Source organism: Aythya ferina (assembly GCF_964211825.1).
Source record: "Aythya ferina genome assembly, chromosome: 1".
NCBI lineage: Eukaryota > Metazoa > Chordata > Aves > Anseriformes > Anatidae > Aythya > Aythya ferina.
In genome coordinates this window covers 44,818,128-44,844,316 of record NC_140296.1, presented here as the reverse complement: position 1 = coordinate 44,844,316, position 26,189 = coordinate 44,818,128, and the positions used below count along the sequence as shown (strand labels likewise).

At 37.9% G+C, this 26,189-nt stretch overlaps 1 protein-coding gene across 5 annotated transcripts in view; it reads right to left on the bottom strand.

Moving 5' to 3' along the window:
* SCEL (sciellin) overlaps positions 1-26,189 on the bottom strand; it is a 96,583-nt gene that overhangs the window by 66,687 nt on the left and 3,707 nt on the right. The window contains exons 1-2 of one of the 5 annotated variants that reach the window (XM_084518290.1): positions 7,056-7,212; positions 4,275-4,402 (exon numbers count right to left, since the gene is read on the bottom strand). The exons of 3 other annotated variants lie outside the window; for them this stretch is intronic. The gene's annotated coding sequence lies outside the window, so the exon portion shown is untranslated. Of the gene's footprint in view, positions 1-4,274; positions 4,403-7,055; positions 7,213-26,189 lie in introns of those variants that run through there. One more of the 5 variants, XM_084518289.1, reaches the window with a different exon arrangement.

The following is a 26,189-nucleotide window of genomic DNA, read 5'->3' as shown; positions in this document are numbered from 1 at the left end:
ACTTTCTCTGTAATTATGTACACCTTTTCATCGGACAGTGCTAACCTGTTTCCTTCCTTTTTTTACTCCCATCCTTACCACATCCTATCTCTGACAACTATGGTTGGTAAAAAAGATTAAGGGCTTCCCTGAGCTTTTCATGTAATAATGAACAAGACGGAAGGAGGTAATCACACGTACATTTGCAAATCTATTATTATAAAGTCAATGAAATGTAAACTATCTCCTCTTCTGCCTTATAATTAATTAATTAATTATGAAAATGTACCGATTTATTTTCATTCTTCTGTTGCAACAGAAGTGACTATTAAGAAGTTTGTGAAAAGAAAGTATAGTACAAGCTCAAAAAGTGAAATTCATGTACAAGAGACTTCTTAAAAATAGATAAAATTTTCTGTTATGAGCAAAGGAGATAAACATCATAAGAAGGCATATTTTGATGCTTTGCTCTGAGCCAAATAAATTTAGTCACTTGCAGGATTGTGTAAGTACTAAAGATGTTGATCTGTGAAGAACAACCAAGCTAACCTGAATTCACAGGCACAATATCTCATAAGCAATAGAACTATGAAAGCTGGAATACATAACAGCTTTGATTTATTCAACAAGATACAGAATATGCATTCAGGCAAATATACATCTACACATTAGAAGCAGACATCATAGATAATGCACAGATGAGGGAAACTTTAACAATAAATTTATATATTTTAATTCCACAGTATACTTCACAATTGTAAAAAATAAATAAATAAATAAATAAATAAATTAGTTTACTGAGCTTAAATATGGTCCTGTAAAAAATTAATGTTCCATATGACAAGCTTTCTCTATAGTTGTCATGAGCAGCATTCCATAATAACAGGAGGAGTTCTACTTATACAGAGTCTCTGAAAACAAGGCGGCTGTGTGTCTGTGTGTCCCTTATATTACTTTCTCCACAATTTGTTTTTACTAGAGTAGTCCTTAGTCAGAACTTTGAAGAAACAATGGTGGACACTAGTCTGTTTCTGGTCCCAGATGGATAGACCTCAGGAAAAGGTAACAGCTAGATGTAGGAAATCCCCCACCCTCAGTGTTTTTGTATTGACTACTCGTAAGTGTCTACAAAGAAAAAGTGAATTTCAAGTAGCTCCATATTTGGGTGTCTCTGTTTCCATGCCTCATTTAAGGTCTCTGACTCCATACAAAGCTGACTCAGAGCTTTGCATGCCAGTGTAAGTGGCAGACACCTCCCTGAATGCTGTGGCTATATCTGACTTTCCCTAAACTGCTCTGATGTTCTTGCTGAGACCTCCAAAAGTTCTCCCCATAAAACCTGGGACACATGGAAGTTCTGAAATCCTCACGAAACAGCACCAAACACAAGGGGTTAGATTACTCCCTTTTAAAACGTTTATCAGCAGATAGGATTTTTCAGTCCACTTGCTTAGGCATGTGCAGGTGTGAATTCTTATGAGTCCTGGGCTGCTCTGCCCACAGCTGTTGCTGCCCCTACTTCCCAGCCCACTGTGATGCCTCCAGGTTATGGCAACTGATACATTTGCTACATCCAACCTTCAAGCAAGGATCAGGCTTGGGAGCTTGGCTGTATTTCACACATAGTACAAGAGATTGAAAATTTGTGAACAGTTAATTCATTATTTCTGGTATCACCAGACTGTTCTAGGTATATGAACAGCTTTATTAGCTTCATGCTAGAGGGTGAGCCATGCCCTTACGTCTGACTGCAGATCCTTGCAATGCAGATCCTTCCTCTGAGGCATCTGACTGAGCTCTGTCAGAAATAAGTTCCTGGCCTGGATGGTTCTTTATGTCTAATCTAGTGTGGCCATTCCTCTGTAATGGAAAGCATCAAAAAAGAACATTAGTCAAAGGTGCCCTTCTTTCTACTAGCCTTCTTAATAGAAAAGAGTGATTCAAAATATATAGTACCAGCATTAAAATGTTGCAAAAATCAAAGTCAGCTTCCTCCTTACTTTACACTCTAATAATTTATTTAGTTTTCCACAGTATCTCTCATAAAACATTTTCATCCACATACTCATTAGCCCAAAGATCCCAGGACAGGATTGTATATACAAGGCTGAAGAGGATACTTAGTGCTAATTTAGTTTAATCACAGTCTATTTGCATAAATGCAGTCCTCCAAGGAAATCTATTTATTTTGCCAAGAGCAGTTCCTTAAAGGATGATAGGGTAAGAAATATGACACCTATTATTACAAATGATTACTTAGAGGTGAATGTACTGATTTTAATTATATCAGGTAATCTTGAGGTTTCCCATACCGTCAAAAATAATTTACTCTGCTTGCACTAATTTATTGTTGGTTTTAGATACTGGCAGTATGTTTTTTCCTCCTGTAGCAAAGTCCTGCCTTCCATCCCCTCCAAGGGAAACCATCCCAGTCCCACTCTACTTAAAGTACCATAAAAGCTGAGATTGTCTTCATATGATCAATATATGATATGCAAAATAAAATAGTCCCTCAGCTTACCATGATCCAAAACAAGAGCAGCTGTTCCAAGATGGGTGCATCTTCCCCATAGAGCTACATCCACGGTGATGCCTTCCCTAGTTTACAGGTCTTGCCAGATGATTTTGGGACTCAGACCTAGCAAACCTACAAATCTAGCAAATCTACACTTCAATGCAGGAATCTCTCTGGCAGGGATAGGGCTTTCAGGTAACAACAGAGAATATCATAAAATAGCGTTCTTTCCTTCCTAACCCTCTCCATGGAGTCGCCATTAAAAGCTCAATTCAGTTAAGATTATTTCACAAATAAGAAAAAAAAATGCCATAAATAAAATTTGGGTTTACTACTCAAGCAGGAAGGTTGGGTAGTAGCAACTGATCTAGACTTGAACCATTCTGTAGCTCCAAGTTCAGACAGTAATGCTCTCAGTTGTTAAAATAATCCAATATTTTTCTGATATTTCTATATTTCTGATAGACAACTGCTGACCTGTAGATCCATATGCACTTAGTCTTTAGAGAAGTTAAATTAATTGTTTTTTTAATGTCACTATAAGCAGTCTGTAAATCAAAACAAAAACACATTTCAACAGAAAGGACTCTTTGTCTTACACGTCTATGATATTAATACACCACTTTACAAATCAAGGAAAAAGATTGGCTATGAAAATGAAATTTAAATAAAAAGTTTTAACTCTGGAAACATTAGCCAGCCTCTTGCCTATCTCTTGCAAAATGTAAATTCCCTTTTATTCAGAGTTCTCCAGCCACATACACGTATACCTCTGCATAGCTATCTGCCTGGTTTGGAGCAAGCACCTTGGTGTCTAAGCCACACCTCAAATGGGTGAGGAGTATCTACTCATTTAGAGGAGATACTTCCTCAGATGAAGGCCTGAAAGGAGTTGAGTGCAGTGCAGGTTGTTAGGCATTGCCTAATGCAGTAACCAGTGCTGGACACTTAAAAAAAAAAAAAAAAAAAAAAAAAAGGTGAAAAAAGTGATAACAGCTAGTACACTGTCCTGAATGAAACTATCCAAGAAACTATCAGTTAGTTCCTTAATCTGGACATTTACTTTTGCATGTGCTCAAAGAGAGAATGTAAGGGAAAACAAAAAAAAGCATTTTTCCTAAAGAAAAAGTCCAAATTACAAATCCTCAAGACAAGTAATTCTGTCCCCATACACATCAGACATTAGAAGCTTGGATAAATAATAATTCTGTATTTTTTCAGATGATGTATGTGGTGCAGTTAGGTATTTTAGCTATTTTGCTCTAGTTACAAGAACAGGCAAATAAACAGAATTATTGTATCTAGAATTTTATAAGAAATGCGTAAATAAAAAATATCATATAGCTATCAAAGCTGTTGCCATACTTGTGTTGTATGAATTGCTGTCTGAGATTAGCAATACCAGTATATATTTTTTTTTACTTTTTGTAAGCGTATGTAACATACTAAAATGTATAAGGCACAATTTATTTTGTCTTAGAACATAACAGAATTTAAAACATCACTGTCCATACATGCTTTTTATCTGTCCTTAAGCCTCCTGCTACATTTCACAAGGTAGAGCCACAAGCTGTGTATTCTTGCTATGTTCTATTGAACCTCCCAAACAAACCAGAAAAAATATTTTTCATAGTTCAACACAAAAATTTCTCTTTTATTTCTTCCTGCAACACAATGGAGTTTTTGAAGCCTCCAGTATCTGTTATTAAAATCTTATGGTTGTTATAAAGCATGAAAATACTTTACTGACATATGGTAAAGACTATACAGGTAAGTTCACCTGGAAACCTCCATGTAGTTTAGTGACTGGCTTCTGGACTTCATTCTTAGCACACACTTGCCCATGAGAGTAATGAATGTCTTTCAGTGACCACTCATGTGTTCATTTGTCTTCAGTTAACAGCAGACCTCACACACAAAAAAAAAAAGATTATATCCATGAAGGATTCTGACATTTAGATCATAACTGATACTCCTGCTCCTTAACAGACTGTGTAGCAAAGATCATAGTAGATGCTTGACATCCTTTAGTGTAGAATCTACTGCAAATAGTAGCAATACCGTAAAAGAAATATTTAATATTACTATATCCATTTGCTTATTTTTGATGCAAATCCCTCCTAGCTGAGCCCAATGCTGATCTGCAAGTACTGATTCTAGAACATACTTACAATTTAGTGTAATTTGCAGTTTGAACACTAGGTGGAAACAAAGTAATAAAAATAAGATCTGTTATCAAATAATCTGCAGCACAGCAAATGGAAGAGCTTTCTCCAACACACATGACTGAAATCCCAGAAGCCAGAAATGGCAGCTTAAACCTGCTTAATTGCACCGGAGACCTCTGTGATTCTCACTTCTTGGGCACAAGAAGAAGAGGAAATAATCTCCCTAAACTTCTTAAACTTGAACATTTGATTTTCTTTCCTTGATGGCTTACTTTAAATTTTGGGATAAGTGAATTCAAAATGCTCAGATGTATTTGTATTGATCGTTGTTCAAGTATTTCTGTGAAAATTGGTACCAGAATTCAACATATAAAATTTTTCCCCTCTTGTTTTTCAGTTTTGCAAAACTTAAGATTCAATACTTAGAATGAGCAGCTTTTGCTTGCTGCCATTTGTTTGTCACAGATAAATAGTTAAAATAGAAATGTATATATATATATTCCATCTCATGGTTATGCAACAAGAAAAGCACAGCAAGAAAAGAGTCACCCTCATTTTACTCTTTTGTGTAACACAGTTCTAGGAGCCTCTTTATTATCATTCCAAATTTCCTCAGATCAAGAAAGGGAACAGAAATGATATTTAGTTTTGGATGATAGCCATCTTTTGATGGCTTTAGATATTCTGTTGCTTGTGGAAAACTTGGCTATAGAAAAATCCATATGCAGAATGCAACTGCAGCAAAAGCCCATAAGAAATAAAGAGGAATGATGTAGCATTTCACTGCAAACCACAATGCAGAACTGAGCTGCACAACAGCAGTGCTGGTCAGGATTTGACATTCAGGCATTTTCATCTTCTTTCCAGGAAAAACCAATCTTAGCATAAGACCATCCTGCTGAAAAGATGCAGCCATGTTTTACACAAACTCAGAAGAGACTGGCCTAGTGATCCCTAGTCCCTTTCAGTACTGTTTGCAGAATTTGAAATGGTTAAGAAGCTGGTATAACAGCAAGGGACAAACCTAGTTTTATTTATAGTTCATAACATAACTCTTTAAAATGTGAGTGGTACCCTGCCTGCATCCAGTATGAATACATAACAAACTGTGAGGTTTTCAGCAATATTTTCAGCTCTTCCAAATTTTTCTAATTTTTTAATTAATACATTCGTTATCCCCAGTACCTTGCTCTACTTCATTCTACATGTTAGTCCAAATTCTGCCTCTTTGTCCATCTTTTCACACAATAAGACAGCAGATGCTAGCTGGCTTCAAACAGGCTGGTTTTACAGAATGTTTGAAGTAGATTTCAACTGCCTGAGGTGACTTAGTCAATTGGCTTACATACCAGAGCAAGTATTCATAGTGATGGAATGCGAGTCAAAATCTTAACTGAATTTGAACCTGTTGAAGCTTGGTGAATAACTAAGCCTATTGTTCCTGATCCAAGTAAATATAACCTTCTGTCTACTGAGTACTTCTATTCAATGTCTTAGATTAAATGATGTTGTATATATTTTCTAAACTCTATAGGAACAAATGCTACACTAAACTCAAAGAGTTTATCAATATCAAGTAGCTGCATAAGGCCTACTGTCATCATTCCTGAAGAAGGTTTGTGTGTGATGGGTGCAAGGACACAGATAGGGCAAGATATAAATGTAACAATGAAGTAAAAGCTTTGGGTTTGGAAGAGTTTTGAGGAAGTCAGTGTAGATGTCATTGAATTCAACCTACCGTTGAAAGACTGTATATTTCCTCAAAGCTTTTATAAAGAAAAAGATTCTGCGGAACAAACAGTGTCTAAGTTCTAGATATCTTTTAGAGAAGACACTTGTTAAAGAGCATGGAAATCTCCTTGCAGTACAATAAAACAGTGTCAATTATCCTTTAGTTATGACTGAAAGGTAATGAACTCCCAAATAAAATAAAGCAATTGTTAAATGTAGAATGGCAACCCATCCTTAAGAAACCATGTTCTGTATACATTCAGTATCATCTCCACTTGAAACAATACCAGAAAACTTTGGCATCTTTTCTATTTGTCTTACTATTCCCACCCTGCTAAGTATGTATGAATTGGATTTTATATCAATGGGTCATTTTAATACAGTCTATCTAAATAACTGATCAGTTTCCTGATATCAACTTAAAGAAGTCAATCATTAGGGAAGAGAATTAAAAAAAAAAAAAAAAATGACATGGCAATCAGAGCCCAGATTACACACAGCAAGACTGGAAGGGGAAATGCTACTTGTAAATTTAGAAGAATCTATACGGAAAACACTGAGTATCAAACACAAATGCATTTGCTTGTTTGTTTGTATGTTTTTTAAAATAATCCCCATTTCAAAGTTCCCCAGGCAAACTTAATGCTATAACATTGACTTACCAATTTTGGCACTGAAGAGAGTAGCTAGAAAGACTTTTCCAGATGCAAGAACTTCCACTGTGTGTCTATTGATCACTGATGAGAGGTCCCTTAATATGCCTCCAGTTACTACTTCCTATAGCTCGAATCCTTCTTCCACCAAGATTCAAGTTTCAGGTTAAAGCAAATTGAAAGTTTGTCTCTGCTGTTATCTGCTCTGGCTGGTTGGCAGTTGCTGCTGGTGACTGTGTTACTAGGAGTGGTTTTGGCTTTGAGTAGGATAGTTGTGAGTCAACATGTGGGAATAAATTCAGACATGCCCAGCTTTCCTCCTGCTCTGTAAACAAAGTGATCTGATACAGAAATCTGACTGGGATGATCTTTAGATGCAATAAATATATCTGCCCTTCTGACACATGAAGACTATCTTCCTACTGAACCCAGTAGGCATGTGACACAAGTTATTTTTTGAGTCACTCTAAATTGCAGTAACTTCCTTGCCTGCAAGGTCAGGTATTAGTGATAAGCAACAAGAATGGGATCCTTGCTGCACAAAAGCCAGGAGCAAAAATCCCATTGATCTCAACAGAATAATGGCATTGCCACAAGGCACTGCAGAGCACTGCAGTGAGGGGAGGCTTCCCACAGAGCCTATTTTCTTGCTCTCCATCTTACTCTTCTAGCACCTTCTTTGCATTCTTCCATATTTGTTTCCAGCCAGCTCCTTCTAGCAGAAAACCCCTCATGACAAATTTCCCTGGCCTGTTTCCACTCTTTCCTCGGACAGTCTGCCTTTAAATTCAAGTTTGTTTTGGTCAAGATAAATTCCAGCTAATAGTGTAATCTGAAATCTTTCCATACTTTTTTTTTTTTTTTTTTTTTTTTTTTTTTTTTTTTTTTTCCAGGAGAAAAGTTGCAGTGAAGCAATGGCCATTCAGCTGAGCTCTTTAGAGCATTCCTCTGTGTTACATATCGTGGGAATAACAATTTGCTTTCCCAGGTTAATATCTCATGTTACACAAGTCTTGGCACTGTAAAGTATCTTTGCAGACAGACATTATTTTAAGCAGGTGACCAGCAGGAATCTGTGTTCATTCACAAAAGCTACTAAATGCCACTCTAAAACAAGAACTATGTATAAAAACTGTTGAAGGAATATATCAAACAGGCAAGCTAGAGCTGTGCTTTTCCAACAGAGGACTTCAGAAATCTGTGTTTCAAAGGCATAGAAATAAACTGTACATAGAAAGAGAAAGACATATCCATGTTCTTTGTAGACTCCTGCTATCTTCAATAAGGTAAACTAAATAAATAAATAAACAAATAATACACAGGCTGCAAAATGTTTGTTAAGAAAATTCAAGAATAAATGAAATTAGACAAATTTTATACTAAATTAGACTAATTAGAGAAATTAGAGAATAAATGAAAATAGACAAATAAGAATTACTTCATTGAAGTCAGGATTTGTTCTAGAGTGTTTACTTATATCACCTACTCTACTCATCCACTAATGAATCTCCTTTTTTGTCCCTATGATACTGCACAGTCATAAATTATTATCATGAAAGAGAATACTTTGATCTTTACCTTGACATCCTGTAGAGTCAAGGCCATTGAACTGCTTTAAATTTTGTTTATAGATAATGTTTTTTCACATGATGTGGGTAATATTTTACTTTATCACACTGCAGTAGAGATTCTGCTTTATCAAAGATAATAGAAAACTGGATCTTTGCAGCAATGCTACATCTGTAACACAGTTATTTGCGGAATTTGTATGCAGGGCATAGTAAAATTTGCTCATTACTCAAATTAGGCCATCAAAGTGGCAGGCCATGGAGGAATTCTCACATGGTCCTCAGATCATTTTCCATCATCCTTTAAAACTGTAAAATTTATTTGCCATCTGATCCTTGAGTAAACAGCAATAAAGTAATCTCTCCCTTAGTTGTCGAAAAGTTTGACAGTCCTTGATTAAAACATAAGCATCTTAGATGCAGAACTGCTGCCTGTAGAATACTTTTAGAAGTAAAAGCCTTATCTAAAGCCAAAAATAGTTTATCTGTGTTGTTTGGTGAGCTTTTGGATGCTGGTCTTCATCTTTGTAACTGAAAGGTACTGAAAGTAATTTATTATGAGCTCTGTATATATAGACACACTCATGCCTGAACATACTAACCAGTTGTGTTTAATTCAGTCTGTATATCAAATCTCTTTTAAGTTATTTAATTAGACTGATGGTCCGAATGGTATTTTATAAGTGAATCATGGATAGCATAAACTATAATGGTAGCACACATACAAATAACCCAGTATATGTCAGTACTCAGTGGAGACTACTGGCACTTACACATTGATATATTAGGTTGACACAGGAATTTTCTATCAAAATAATTCATAACTAATGATATGTTACAATTTTAGCATAGCTGAATATGGGTCGATGGTCGATGATAAGTAGAAGTTTTAACAGCATTTTAATAAGACAACAGTGTCATTTAATGTCAGTCAACCATGAATGCAATTCTACAAAATGTACACTGCCTGCAAGACTGATTCTTGAGTAGTAATTCAGGACATGCTAATTTTATAATATCAGTGCCCCCCCAACCTATCAAAACCTTCGATTCAGTGCCCCTTGCAAAATGGCAGAAGTTCAAGAACATATCAAGGAGTGGAGAGCTTAAAGCAGACGCAGTCGCTAACAGGTATTATCATGCACTCAAAATAATTGCTACTAAAAAAAGTCAGCAGCTATCAAGCAGCATTTTAATCTTAATTCAGAATAACTACAGTATATTAAGCCCCTCCTCTCATTCATCCCTGTCTGCTGCAATTTCTACCTGGAGATGCTGAAAAATACTTCCCTTTCCAGCAGGAATGAAGGGAACTGTTGAACAACTCTAACCCAATGGTTTATCCGAAATATACTGAAAAATCACAACAGTTACAAGGCGGCACAACTTCTCCTTCATTTTATGAAAAAAAAAAAAAAAAAAAAAAAAAAAAAAGAAAAAAAAAGTTGGATTTTGACTGATAGCATCCTCTTATATCTGTGTTTTAAATATAAGTCCATTTGGCATGTGGAAAACGAAATGTTGTCTTCCTACTTGCAATATACAGAAGCATATGAGCTGTATCTTAAGAATGAGTTCAGTTCACAGTTTTGTGTTAACCTACAGTACAAAATCTCCTACAAATCTCCAGAAGACTGAACACAAATCATAGGCATGCATACTATACATAAATTGAAATAGACTGTTTTTGTTCTCAAATAGAGAACTCACAAATGAAAGCAGCCCATTCCCATGCAGGAAGGCCATGTGGTCCTTTAATACATTAAGCAGAAGGAAAATTTGACTTCATCAGCAAAGACTATTTCTTCCATACAAGGTAGCTCAGCCCCTAACTGCCTCCATCCATTCTTCAGAATTGAGACATCACATCATAAACCATTCCAAGCCAAAAAGGTCAAATGACAGTCTTAAAGATAGTGAGAAATTCTCATAATATCTGCTATGAACAAAGCCAGTCCCAGGAGCTAAACAGAAAGTAAGACAGAATAATTACTTTCAGTGTTCTCAGGTGCCTTGCTCATATTCACAACCATGAGAATTAAAGCTATGCATCACTCATTAACTAAGCTGTCTCTTTTCACAGGTTCGATGTAAGAAGAAATACAATTTATGGAGGCACACACTGTCTTCAGGAGGACTCTCACCATATCACATAGGTTCATAAGTGCAGATGGGGCTATATGTGAAAGCTGCTTATTCACAACGTACCAGGGGGAAATGTTTCCTAGCTTGCTTTGCTAGTGGAGAGCATGCAGGCTGGCAGACAAAGAAGTCAGCTGGTCACTTAAGCTTTGCACAACTGGTGATCTCACCCTCTCCTCCCACTATTACAGAGGAAAGGACTGCTACGGTTTGACTGATTGGTTTTATTTTATTACCTACTCTCCTGACATATGAGAGAAGTTAACGCCCAGTTCTTGGCCGTTTAAATTAATTTTAAATAGTGCTGCTTGGAATTATTGGACACAAGCCAGCCGATGATGACCGTGCTTGGGATTTATTTTTTTTCTCCCTATAGGAAAAATAAAACAGCGCTGGACAGTTACATCAGAGCTTTTTAGCAATGCATTAATAAATCATGTGAAGATTACTGATACTGACGATTACTCACAAGCAATACTTTAGACTTCATGTTCCTGAAAAGAACCAGGTGCCTAAAACTATGTATTGCAAAGATTTGTTCTGAATGGAGAGTATTTGTTTTCTTTGTACTGTTTGATGGTATGGAATGAAGCAATCATTCATAGAAATACTATGAAAAGGTTATTATTTGTTTCAATATTATTTTTGTATAAACAAAGAAATATTGCAAATAGAATCTGATGTATTTTGAGAAATAGTTACTAATGAACAGATTGCATAGGATTGATCACTATTCATTTAATAATGCGGTTTAAATTTGCTTAGCAAGCAAAGAAAAATGTTGGGGAAAAAGTGATTCTCAGTGTCGTGGAAGACAGCATTATGTTGATGGTTATGTATGGAATCGAGAAATGGATACTGAAAAAAAATAAAAATCTACATGTACAAAATCTATATAAGTAATTTCTGTGAGAATGAAAATGGGGAGAATATCTGTTGAATTATTTCAGAACTAGGCATCTGATCTACCTGACAATGGTATTCTGTGCATTGGTGAACTGCTGAAAAAGCACTTCATAAAGTTTGAATCCTCTGCTTCATCATTGTTTCATGGTGCTATATTCAACCCTGGATGTTCTGCCACCCTTTATTTTTTATATTGTTTTAAACTAACAAATGCTGCTGCTTTGATCATCTGCAGCATATGCCAAGGCACAAGACATACGCTCCAATGGTGCAGTTGTGCAACATCAGAAGATATCTTATTATTGGAGAAAAAAATATCTCTGCACTTGAGATTAACACAGGGATTTACTTTTCCTTTGTTTATTCTCCTGCTGATGGCACAGTGCAGCTGCCTCTGAGAATGGCAATGTACACACAAAGAGGAGTGGAGATATGTGATTAATGCTAAGGATTAAGCAGGGGAAGTTAGAGATTTTTATCCTGATCTTCCATTGTCACCTAGGCAAGTCCCCTAACTATGAAGTGCAACACAAAGGCAATCTAATGTTTGATTATTTACTGATTTTTTGAGCAACAAAAGGTAATTTACCTCAGGTAACTTGCAGTCTTTCTTTAGAAACAAAAGGATTTCACTGCTTTTCAAAGATGTAAAAGCTGTGAGAATGGACAGGAGGAACACCAGGGCATACCTAAACTGCTTCTCGGGAGGCAGAGCCCATAGAGGGCAGGAAACGACTTACTAATGACAGGGGATGTGGAAAAAAGTAAAGAGTCCTCTCTGCTAGCAGAACTGGGGAAATACAGGCAACATCACTCTTTCCCTAGCCTTCAGGAAGAAATTCCCATTAAAGCTGCTAACACAATGCAAAATCTCCTTTGCTGCCAAAGGGAAGCTTTAGAATAATATACTGGCCAGAACATCCTGCCATCATTTTGGGAGGGTTTTTCATCAGTGTGGATTTGGGTTTCATTTATTTATTTTTGATTCTCTTATCAGCTCAAGACCACTCACTGATTTAGTCCCAAAGACTCATTAACACACTGCTAAATAAATAAGGGTAGTCTGTGAGCTCCTGCTCAGGATCTTCCATCACTCATACTGCCTAACTTTTCTTTTTTCTGTGGCTCCACTGTGGACCACAACTGTCTCCAAAAGAGGTGTGTTAGAGAAGGGATGAGCCACAGGCAAGATGGACATAAGCCAGCCTGTGGGCTCAAACATTCATCCCTTTCTCTTTCCTTTCAGCTGTGTTGATGTATCCAAAAGTCATATGACAAACTATGGCCAAAGGTATTGTAGTCAGCCCAGGCTGGCAAGCACACTGACACTGGTTCATATCAGGACTGGATTATTTCATCACAGGTTAAAACTTGAAGATACTTGAGTTTTTGGGTTGCTTTTGGACTGACAGGCAATACTGTCCAAATGAAGTGCTTTTCTATGGGATGGGTCAGATGCTGAAAGCACAGTCTTTATTGGCAGTGGGAAGAGCATTCTGGGTTATTCAGGTTTTAATCTAAGCATTCCTCTCCTCTGGACACTTAATTTATCTTCCAGTTATACTTCTGGGAAACAAGTGATTGAAGGGCAAGAGTAAATTTTCATCCGGAATACCGGTTGTGGGAATTGCAAATGTTAAATGTCACAACTGACAGAGGGCATTAAAACAAAGAGCAGTTCAGACGTGTCATGAAGCTGTCTGTATTGTCCAGACAGAGATGGAGATACCACTATTTCACAGTAGCAGTGAGTAGTAGCTTGGTCTAGATGTCTATTTGCAAAGGAAACCTTCTACAAACAGTTCTCAAGAATGCAAAATGTGAAATGAACTCCTCTAAATGATGAAGTGAAATATAAAACAACACATATGTGGTAATACTGATCAATTAATAAACATTTCACAGGTAGAAAATGGGTACAACTAACAAAATTACAGTTTAATTTAATTAATTTAATAAAATTTAATAAAAAGACAATTTAATAAAATTGTCTGTTAATAGAATTTAATCAAAATTTAATAAAAAGACAGACTACAGAATGGATTCACTTAAAATTTGAGAAAGGATGGAGGGAAGGATGGAGGAAAGGATGGAAGGAAGGAAGGAAGGAAGGAAGGAAGGAAGGAAGGAAGGAAGGAAGGAAGGAAGGAAGGAAGGAAGGGAGGGAGGGAGGGAGGGAGGGAGGGAGGAAGGGAGGGAGGGAGGGAGGGAGGGAGGGAGGGAGGGAGGGAGGGAGGGAGGGAGGAAGGAAGGAAGGAAGGAAGGAAGGAAGGAAGGAAGGAAGGAAGGAAGGAAGGAAGGAAGGAAGGAAGGAAGGAAGGAAGGAAGGAAGGAAGGAAGGAAGGAAGGAAGGAAGGAAGGAAGGAAAGGAAGGAATGGAGGGACGGAGGGACGGAGGAAAAGATATAAAGAAACAGAAAGAAGAAAGCAATATTGGGAAGCTTTTTTTTTTTTTTTTTTTTAATTTCCTGTCAAATTCACTAAGTAAACAAAAGGTTTTAATCGGAGCTACACAGAAATTCTACAAGACAGCTTTCACTATTGGCATACTCTTTACTTCCTTTTGTTTTACCATTTTTTTGCTGTAGTAGAAATCTGTGCTCTGTCTCCTTCCCATCCCCTAAAGCATTTCTGACATAACCATTAGGGCTGTATTAATTCAGAATGACTCAGTCATGCTGTTCTGCCAGAGCAAACCCAACTGTCCCAAACCAAGCACAAACTCCGTTGATCCAGATAAACACTTCAAACATGTACTTTGGAAAATAAACTTTGTAATATACTTTATTTCCTATAATGAGACAAGAAGGGTCACATCTTAAAGACAGTCCTGAAATATTTATAGGAAAACAAAAATAATGATGGTTATTAGTCAAACTTGTTCCCCTGTAAAGCATTATCTAAGGATGACATTTTAAAAGTGATCATAAATTTATATGAGAAATAACATCTTTTGATAAACACACTTTGTTAAGTTATAATTTGTATAAGTAAAATGACCTCATCCAGTGACCATACAATCTCACTCAGAGAAGAACAAAATGAAAGTACACCAATTTTAAAAGGGGAGAAAGAAAGAAAGAAAGAAAGAAAATAAATAAAGAAGAATTTAAAAATAAACCTTTTTGATATGCTTCTATCATCCTTTCTTTTAAATCTTGGAGATATTTATGCTTAAACACAAGTCAGTCACTGCTCATCATACCATTCCTGCACTACATTTGTACCAGCACAATGACATTAGTCATTCCCAGAACCATAGCCATTAGAGATTGAAGTGACCTTTCAACGTCATCATGGCCTCCCCTGATTCCTACGATCCATGGCAACAGACTAAGGCCAAACACGTAATTATGACTTCACTGCAAAATGTAGCAAAGGAGAAGCTGATCTCCAGTTTAAGCTAAATCTCCGAAGGCGGAGGCCTAGCTTTCTGTCATCTAAATTAAAGTTACTTGCATTTCTTCTGCAAGTTTCTCAGCAGTCATTGTGTTTGTAACCACACACCTTGATTTGGTACCTACATGGATTGTTAAGCTGAGGAAAGAAAACAAAAATGGCCAAGTCATGGAGAAACCAGCATCTGAGCCAGGAACCTTCCAAATAAAGGACAACTTTTTTTTGGAAAGCTGTTTAGTCATGGTTTATCTGCTTTTCTCACCCCCACCAAAGTGTGGAGGCCCCTGGCTTCCATGGCAGGAGATATAGATGGCCCCGTGCTCATTTGGTATAACGGACTCCAGCATAAACAAGTTCCCAGCTCTATCCTTCTCACCCTCCAAAGGAACTACTCTGTTCCAGATCAGGCTGAATTAACCTGTCTGCAATATTGGGAGCTGGAACCTGAGATAAACACAGAGAATAACCAACTTCATGATGTAAATGCCCTTTTGGAGATGAACAATTAGTTTCTATCTGGCTGGGTGTATCTAGCTATGTGTATATCTGAAACGCATTACTGTGCTTTTCAGCTCAATTTAGGCTAAAAGCTATGTAACATTATCAGTGTAGCAGTATGCTTATGGTAAGTAACCCTTCCTCAGAGGTAGGAATAGTTTGGGCCATTAACATGCTAATACAGAACTATTGCTTCTAGAACCTGAGATAATATGTACATGTATATGGGGCTATTTGCTCAACTATACCTTCTTGGTTTTTAATTTATCTTTATTCAAAACATTTCCCCATCAAAATAAAGGTGATAAACTGAATTAGATATTTTCTCTTCAAAAGGACTGAGCAGAACTGTGTAAGGACTTACTTAAGAAGTTGTCCCAGAGCTTTTTAAAATGCAGCATTGGAAAACCAAGCATCTGTGGTATTATGTTTCAGGGATGATGCAAGATTTTTCGACCTTTAAATTACAGCTTGTGCAAGCAGTACTCTGTTACTTAACTCTAACAGATTTGCAGATGTGTCCATCTCCAAGGTAATGGGCATTGCATTTCTGTCATTCAAAAGGCTGAGATTCAAAATAAGTCAAATAATGAATGAATACTCTCCTCTCATTCTCTAAAAGCCTCTAAATACTACTTGGAGGAATTCTAGCAGGTATAATAATAGATTTTTATAAAAAGACTCTGAAGAATTTACAGGGAAAAAAAAAAAAAGGCAAGCTTGTTACCCTCTATTTTAGAAACAAAAGAGAAAAGGGGGCTTTGCTTGATCAAGTTATACAGACAAACACTGCCAAAGGTTAGTGTAAACCCAGTCCAAGGTCTGGGCCTTACTAACTATTTTATACCTCTCTCTTTTCCCACCTGAAAAAAAAAAAAAAAAAAAAAAAAAAAAAAAATCCAATATGACAGTACAGATGGACAGACAGAAGAAAGAAAGGAAGGAAAGGAGGAAGGAAGGGAGGAAAAAAAATCAGTTCTGGAAAGTTAGATTCGATAATATTTCATGACAAGGTTTGTAGGTATTTTCCTTCGACTACTGAACACGGAGCTTATAAAAAGCTGCATATTTTTATAACCGATAATATCTGCAGTGATGCAAGCTAGCATAACAGTTCTGTCTCAGAAATAATGGCAGAGTTCATTGAAAGGACATGATGATGATGTTACATGTGTGCAACCACAGGGAAATACTGACTGGCATTTTCCCTTTTGACCTGACACAACAATGTTACATTCCAACTCAGCCTAAAAACAACACTGAATAAAATAATATGTAGCAAATAAAACCAAAAAGTGCCTCAGTGAAAAAGGACCATACTTGGAGCTAACAACATCTCTGAAGTCTGTTTATTCTGTTGCCTCAAATCTGGCAGGCCCATAACCAATTAAAGGAGCTACAGTTAAAAGAAATGTTTGGTGCGAACTAGAAATGCTTTGTTTTCTTTTTTCACACTAGGACTCAGCTGACTTACATACCTAATCATAAGATGCAAGAATGTGACTCTGCCTTTCTTACTGTGTGACAAAAAATAAATAAATAAAAATAAAAATAAATAAAAAATAAAAATAAAAATAAAAATAAAGGTGATGATAAAATTAGAAAGAGAAATCTTGGGAGCTTGGTATTATGCAAATTATTCCTTCATACAGTGAGGTGGTATTTTTACACTTCAGCTTCATGATTTGGTGCTTGTGGCTGCAAGTTTACAGGAACAAATCACAAAGGAGAGTCAAGTTTGCATGGGGCAGAGAAACTGCTACCTCAGCTCACTCCTAAGGACCTCTTTGTACTGGATTGGAAATATTGGACTGCTAACCTGTTATTTCTGTAATTAGGAAATAGTACCTGTTTTGCCAGGTTCTAAATGTGTTAGATGAAACAAATCTTCCAATCATGAACCTATCAGAAATACAAGTGTCCCTGTTGAATAAAAATTTTCAGAATCTCCTACAGCTCCTCCATAAAATTCTGACCCTTGAGAAACTTTTGCTTTCCCAGAGAGGGCAGACAATGAAACAGCTGTCTGTGAAAAAGAAGCACCACTGTTCCTCTACAGCAAAACCAAGAATTCTCTCTGTTTCCCAAAGACAGAACAAGGATACTCCAGAAGAGTTTTGCGAGGGGTGCCCTCCTCACTTGTACTACCACTAGCTAAGCTGGGTAGGGAGAGATGACCACTTGGAGGTGCCCCCACCATGTCCAGAGGAGACTGTGGATCCAGAAGGAGATCCAAGGACGTCCTTAAAAAACAAATCCACCTGGTTATGCCTATATTGGTAGATTGGCACACAGACCGTGACACTGCTATTTTCCTATCTCTACTGATAAACTACTAAAAAAGACTCTGGTATGTTTCTGGCCCTGACCAGCAAACAAGTTCCCAAACAAACCCTCAGCAAAGATACAGAGTAAGAAAAGGCCAGGGACCATTTCCCAATAGGCAGCTTGGGTGTAGCAAGCTTGTTTATGAGACTTCAGTAGCACAAACAACATCAGTCCATGCCAGCTGGCCAGAAGATCCTAGGACTACAGGATTTATGAGTACAGGGTAGCCCTTGTATTTCACATGTGGATGAGACAAAAGCTGTTAATGTTTACTGCTAGGAATTGTATGAAATCAGTAGGATTCCTAACTTTAATAACATCTGTGGAGGGACCAGGAGACTTCAAGAGGTGAAAATAACAGCTTATAACCTGTGGGTGGATAAGGGTTGATGTTAATTTAAGTAGAGATGGAAGCAGGTGGAGTGAAGGGATGTGCTTGCTCTTCTGAGGAGAAAAGGGAAACTGGGTCCTCAGAAAATTTTGTGTATTTAAAATACATGGATTCTTTTACTTAACAGAGTTTGCAGGTGTGCTCAAGATTTTCACACTTCAAGATTTTTTTGTTCTATTTTGTATTTTGGTTCACTATTTTCCATTACTATGGGAGATGTGTGTATTACAGCAAGCTAAGACAGGCTTCCCAAGTCATAGGCTTTTGTTGGAAGTTCAAAATGCAGAGTAAACTCCCCAGATTGGTAAACTTTTTAGACAAACTGTTGTTAGGTATTGAGGGCTAATCAAGCAGAATGGAAGGAGCAAACATACTATATCACTTAGACTAATATATCACTTAGATAAAAACAAGAGGGTAAAATGATTTAATTTTAAAAGGTGCAAATTAGTCTGAAACATAAATACGTATGTGTATAAATAGTATTACTGCCTATTTTCTTTACTCAGAAGAGAATATTGAGTCTATTTTTTGTAAAACTGAGGACTGCTTTTTAAAATCCTCTAAAATGGGTTTACAGTTTGTAGACAAAATTAACCAGCAAATTCAGTGGCAAAAGTACACTCTTTTAAATTATTTGAATTTGCTGGAAAGGCTTACCATGACTGAAGATGCAGTATGAAGTCAAATGAAATCCTCAACAGTTAGGCTGGCAAATTGTAATAATTGCTTTTTTTTTTTTTCTTTTTTTTTTTTCAAAGAAAGGAGTGGTAATTTCATATCATTACACCTTTTGAGATTATCCAATTAGCCAGGTAACAAACCTGCTTCCATTCCCTTCAAAATTACTTTGAAACAAATAAGGAATATTTCAATGGCACTTGTAAATTAAGAAAAACATATTTAGACTCATTAGTTTTAAATTCCTTCCCTCTGGCATTCTTACCACAACTAAGTCAAAAGAGGATATTAGACTCACTCTTCTTTAGGAATTCATTAAAATAGATTAAACACTATATTTTGACTGTTTCTCTCGTTCTATCAGAAGATAAATTTAGTTTTGGTACACGATGAATCACTAGAGCATATTAGCAACTATTTCAGCTAGGTGTTAATTCAAACCCCAGAACAGAAAAAAAAATAAAAAATAAAAAAAATTGCATGTCATTGAGCCAAAACTGATGTGGGTATTTTCCTTTTAAAGGGAGTGAAATAAAATGAATGTTGATTTCATCCTACATTTACTTTCGCTGAAGTGTCTTCATTTCCTGCACTAACCTGTTCTGCAATGGCATTTGTACTACTAAATAACATGCTAGATTCTAATGAAATATAACAGATCTTAAACCTTTTCTTACTGCAACATGAAATTGCTTCAGCCATTACCTCTGTGTTGATTAAAATGCCACACCCGTATAACAACTCATGACGATGATTTGGAGTGCAGAGAACAGATCTATTTGGGGAATGGAAGTGCCTGTAAGCAGTTTCTGTTCCAACAGGAGTCACAAAAAATGGCCGATCTGACAAAGGTATCTTGAAAGTGGGTTTTAATACGGACATAGAGAGAAAAATCCATGTCCTGATTCACCGGTGCCACCCGACGCAGCACCTGCTGCCTTTGTGGCAGCATTGCCTCTGAGCTTGGCTCTGCAGGGATGTCCTCCCACTGTACCCCAGAGCAGAGCTCATCCTGACAAGTCTGAACCAACTAATGATTTCATGCCACAGAAAGCCAAGGTGTGGAATGATAGCAGACTACACAGTAGTCCAAGTACCACAGATATGCCTGAGACATGTATGTGAAGCAAAAGATGAGCAGATAGGCAGCCTTTGGAAGCAATTAGTTTTTTCTCTTTCTAAAAGGGGCTGAGGAGGAAGCAGTATTCTGACAGTGTGCCCCTCAATATCCAACATTTGAGGTTTGACTGCCTTCTATCCAGACTCACCAGCCACTTTCTTGTTTGTTTTAACATCCTTTATGGGTTGACCTTCCATTCATATCCCAAGTATCCCCTGACACCCTTTCTCTGCCTCACCTGCCCACAGATCCCAGTGCAGTATTTTCTCTGAGAATAAGACTAACTGCAATGAAATAAGGTTACATAAGAGTAGCAATTCAACTTTATTTTTTCTCTAGGTACAGTGTAAGGTCAGATGTGAAGACAGTTGCATGAAGCAGAGACAGGGGAGGTTCAGGTTGGATATCAGGAAAAGGTTCCAACACTGAGAGGGTGGTCGGGCATTGGAACAGGCCACTGGCTCCCATAGAATCATAGAATGGCCTGGGTTGAAAAAGACCTTAAAGACCTTTCACCCCTCCTGCTCTGGGTAGGATTGCCAACCACTAGAGCAGGCTGCCCAGAGCCACATCCAGCCTGGCCTTGAATGCCTCCAGGGATGGGGCATCTACAACCTCCCTGGAAAACCCATTCCAGTGCCTCACCACCCTCTGAGTGAGGCATTTCATCATTTAGAAAGACTATGTACATAATATTAAATCCAGCAATGTACCCAAAATTCAGGATGTTGCTGTCCTCATTTCTGGGTTCCTAAGACCTTGCCTCTCTGGCCATTTTAATAATGTGCCTAGAGATTTTTTGTAGTTTATTAAGAGACTCAGATCCAGGGAGTGTCTCAGAGTTGAATTACTTTCTGGCAATGCCCCTGGGGACCCATTAGGGTTCCCAGACTTGGGTGCATGCCCAACCCAGCACTAAGACATGCCAGACACCCAAGAGAGACTCTATTGTCTGTCTTGATTTCCAGGTGAATGAGGTACAGGTGCAGAAGACAGAAGGGAACCACCATGTTCTCTAGCAGTTCTCCCCTATCTGGGCAATCAGGGAGGGGTACAGGACTGCAGGGCACACTAATTTATCTCCCACGACTGACTATGTAGGTGGCAGACAGCACTTAGTTCCTAATTTAGGCACTCTGAAGAAGCCAAAAGGGATTGGGATGAATAGGTGCCTTAGCTTTTATCAGATCTAGTCCTCCACTAGATTGTATCACCCAATTCTGTATCACTGCAGAATTTTCTCTATTTTCCTGCCTTGTACGTGAACAAACACTTCAAGGTATCTGAAGGATTGTGTTTTCTTCTTTTGTGTATTTAAAATATAATAGTTGACATGCATACATAGGTGTGAGTCAGGGAGCCATGCTTCTGAATACAGGCTACAATGCATTTTTTAATGTATTACTTTTTAAAATCATTATTATAATATTGAGCTTAAGGACAAAGAATGAATAAATAAAAAAAAAAAATCACCGAGTTACATGTGGCATTAAAATATGAATGGTTGCAAGCAAGTTTACAGAGAATGTTGCTACCTTAACTCACTTTATATTGTTCTTTAAATTCTTGTGGGTGGGAAGAGGATCTTGAAAACAGTTTCTCACAACCTTTTTTTTTCTTTTTTTCTGTTGTATCAATTATCTTGATGTTCTTAATATACTAACAGTTTGGAAATGAAGATAAATAAAGATTCAAAACGTTATTGCTTTACTAACAGAGCTATATTTTGGGCAAAGTTTTGGAAAAATTAGAGATGTCATTTGCAAGGTTTCATCTTACAAAAAATAATTGTAAGAAGTTGTTCAAAGATGAGATCTCGACCATTCAGACAACCAAAGCCTGTAAATTTTATGACATTCCTGAAGAGCAATTCACTTCTAATGTTCAGAATGATGAAGAAGCCTAAATAAACTGTCAAATATTCCACAATGGAGCTACTGAGAGTTTCAAAATTGTAATCAGAATCATGTATTAATGAGGCTGTTGAAATACATGGTAATGTGAATGAGACCACAGTGGCATGAAAGGCCTTGTACTGACTGTTTGTTGTTCTGTTTGTTTAAATTTCATAGCAGTATTGTTGAGACCTGTGATTCTGCAGAGAAAAAGAATAATAAAGCTGACTTTGCAGAAAGAAGCAAGGCACAAAAAGAGCCATAGATGACTTGCTGCGCCAAATCAGGTAATGTGTTTGGCCTGGTGATGTTCAGCATTTATGCTACATATCCTAACATAGTAGTCAGTCTTTCTTTCAACACTTGCTCAATGCAGCACCCCTAGGAAAATAATATACAACCTTTACCACTTCAGTTGTATAGGCAGAGAAAGCCAAGACATAGTGGCAAGGGCATGAAAGAACTCTTGAACCATCTTGAGGGATGATTTGTTTCATCCTCTGCTCTCTGCTCCTTCCTAGCTTTCCTCCAGCTGAGGTACGGTGAAAGTGCAGTGCCCTGACAGACCTTTTGGTAAGCACTTGACAAACTTGTCCCAGCCACAGTGCATGCTGACACTGCAAAATATTCTCACCACTCACTTTGATTTTTTTTCTTATCTAATTTAATCCCATCCTGTAAATTCTGCCTCTTAGAGCAGTAGACATAATGCCACTGAATAATAAGAGAAGGAATATTAATAGCTATTTATTTTTATACTGATATTAAATAGATGTTATGGGGCTGAATCTTATTAAATGATTTCTCTACAAGTCTGGTGTTTACATATTTATATTCCATAGGCACATGGAAAAACATTGTAAATATGTATGCTCCTTTGGACCAGGAGACATGAAAATTAGCAGAAAGAGGGTTTCCAGTATTGCAATGAAGACTGTGACCTCTGGGTTTCCTAGAATAAATGTGCCCACTTTCACTTTGAAGGTTTGCCAAATGCTAGGAGTGAGTTAAAGCACATAGAAGCACAAGTTCTGGGTACATCTGAGCTGCCAGTTGGGGCTGCCTCTATTGCCCACATGCCCTTGCTGATCATTCATGGGTTAGGACAGCTTGGTTTCCACCCAGCTAAAACATGGAACTGATTCCCTGATAAAAGCTTCTCAGGGCCTGCTCCAATAAGAGTTGAGGGTGAATCAAGACAACTCTCACTGACTCTACCCCGCCCAGCCTTTGAACACCATCCTACCAGGGGGTGAGCTGTCATAACACACAACTCCTTAGGCAAACACACCCTTGGCATCACGCGCAAATACACCAGTCTTAGAGCTGCTTGTGAGTAAATGACTGCAAGGGATAGCTGCTGTACCAGCAATATCCAGATACTACATGCTACAGATAGGGCTGGGCTGCTCAACGGGGAGTGTGGCAAGCTGTAGGATACAATTCACTCGTTAAAGGATGGGAAATACATGTACATCCCTGCAGCAGATGGTGGCACCAGCACAGACACAGTCATCGTATCCCCACTGGATCCTTACAGACAGGTTGTGCACAAGCCAGTCCTGGAGAACTGGTATCAGCCAGCCATGTACTGAACATCTTTACACATTTCTTTGTTTCTGTTTTTGTTTTGTTTTGTTCATTTAATCACTGAGCTGGCTTGTGCTAAATGGCTGAATGCTGTAGATCAGGTTTGCTTAACCACCAGCATTGCTCCAGGGCTTCACACTGTGCACAGATTCCTGCACTGCACAGTCTTCATGTTTGGTGACTCCTCCCTAATTCATTGTCCACTTTCACCTCAATGCCTGTTTCTATTTTCTGTGCTTTTTGTGGTTTTGTCCAAATGCTTTATTACCTGTATTTTCCAGGTTCCCAAAATAGCTTAGTTATTTTTTTCTGTTCTGCTAAATTTATCTTGGTATTTTTCATGTCAGCTCTGATGTTTGCAATACTGTATCTCATAAGAATACAAACAGATCGTTCAAGGATTTTTTTTTTTAGATCCTTAGCAGTTATTATCAGATGATAACACTTAATCCCACAGAAAACTAGTAGACATCTCCTGAATTCAATATTTGTTCTCAAACTGGTACTTTCAGTAGCTTTATGAGATGTTTTTCAACCTTTGTGACAGAAGGTGTAGCCAATTTCATTTGGACTAATAAAGCTGCCCAAGCTTTAAGCAGGAGGTTGGACTAGAGACATCCTGAAGTCCTTCCCACCCGAATTATACTGTAGTTCTGTGGCTGCAAAGGTCTCCTACAGACAATAATTAAATATCACATAGTATTACTCTCATAGATTATCTTATTAAAATTGTTCAGGTTTACCATTTACCTGGTTAGCACAAAGACTATGTTTCATCACTTGTAGTAGTAATAGCTGACAGTGAGATCTGTAGCTCTGGCTTGTTTCATGTACTCTTTGCTATTGTGTAGACACTAGAGCACATTCATACTCTCATTCTTTGCCTTCTGTCTCCTAGCAACTCCATCTGCTGCCTTATTTTGTATGTTGGAAGTACAAGTCAGATTTTTATTATTATTATTTTTTTTTTTAGTTAGGAAAAAGCTGCTCCTTCCCTGCTTCCAGCCTAGTTTAACACATTGCTTTATATTTAAGATTCTGGAAACCTTTTTCAACAAGTGACGTTCATTTCATCCTGTCCTCTGTCACAGCCAGACCCTCTTTTCCACAGATCTAGGCTAGTCTTTTATCCATGGGTTCTTGGCCACACAGGAATTTTAGTGATTATTAATATTGGCAGTTCTATCCAAGACTTGTTAATCCATCTTCTGTTTGGGGAAATGTTTCTGGTGTTTTTAACCCCTATTGTTTGGCCTTTCATGAGCTATAATTAGACATTCTCTGGCATCCATAATTCACACAAATCTCTATTACTCATTCCCTGACACATGACATATTTCCTTGCCAATGTTTGTGGAGCATGCTGTGAACTGAGTGGCACTGAGAAGTACGTAATAAAAAATGCTTATCCTGTATATTCCTGTCAGTTACACACCCATTAAATTTAACTCATCCTGTTCCACTGTGATATTTGTATCCCTGACTACAAGTGATTAACTGCCACAGCAGCATAATCTCTTACCCATCCAACAGATAAAACATCACGTATTGGGCGATGGGTACAAAAAGGAAGGAAAAATGAGTCTGCTCTTAGAAGATGTGAGAGTGTCACAAGAGAGCACCAAAATATTATGGAACAGTTTGCCTTTCTTAAAACATTTGGCTATTTATATATGGAGGGGTGAGTTTTATCTGCAAAGTAAAAGAGTAAAACCTAAGATTTCATTGTAGACCACAGAAAAATTATGACAACTTTCAAGTATTTGCAATTGAGGTTCAACATGACTAAGTACTGGGTCCTGCAGTTTGGCCACAACAACCCCATGAAGTGCTACAGGCTTGGGGCAGAGGAGCTGGAAGGCTGTGCAGAGGAAAAGGATCACCCAGAGGGGGTGCTGATTGATGCTCACCTGAACGTGAGCCACCAGTGTGCCCAGGTGTCCAAGAAGGCCAGTGGCATCCTGGCTTGTATCAGGAATAGTGTAGCCAGCAGGACCAGGGAGGTGATCGTCCCCCTGTACTCTGCTCTGGTGAGGCTGCACCTCAACTGCTGTATTCAGCTTTGGGCCCCTCACTACAAGAAAGACATCAAGGCCCTGGAACATGTCCAGAGAAAGACTACAAAACTGGTGAAGGGCCTGGGACACAAGTCCTGTGAGAAGCAGCTGAGGGAACTGGGATTATTTAGTCTGGAGAAGAGGAGGCTCAGGGGAGACCTTACTGTTCTCTACAGCTACCTGAAAAGAAGGTGTGGAGAGCTGGGGGTAGGCCTCTTCTTGCAGGTAACTAGTGATAGTACAGGGAAAGGTCTCAAGTGGCACATGGGGAGGTTCGAGTTAGAAATGAGGAGACGTTTCTTCTCAGAAAGAGCAGTCAGGCATTGGAATGGGTTGCCCAGGGAGGTGGTGGAGTCACTGTCCCTGGGGTGTTCAAGGAAAGGTTGGATGTGTTGCTTAGGGACATGATTTAGTGGGTGACATTGGTGGTAGAGTGATGGTTGGACCAGATGATCTTGGAGGTCTTTTCCAACCTTAATGATTCTATGATTCTGTGAATAGAATCAGAACTGAACCTTTTGTTTTAGAGGTCACTGGCTCCATAGTCTGAGTGTTCTCTTCAATATCT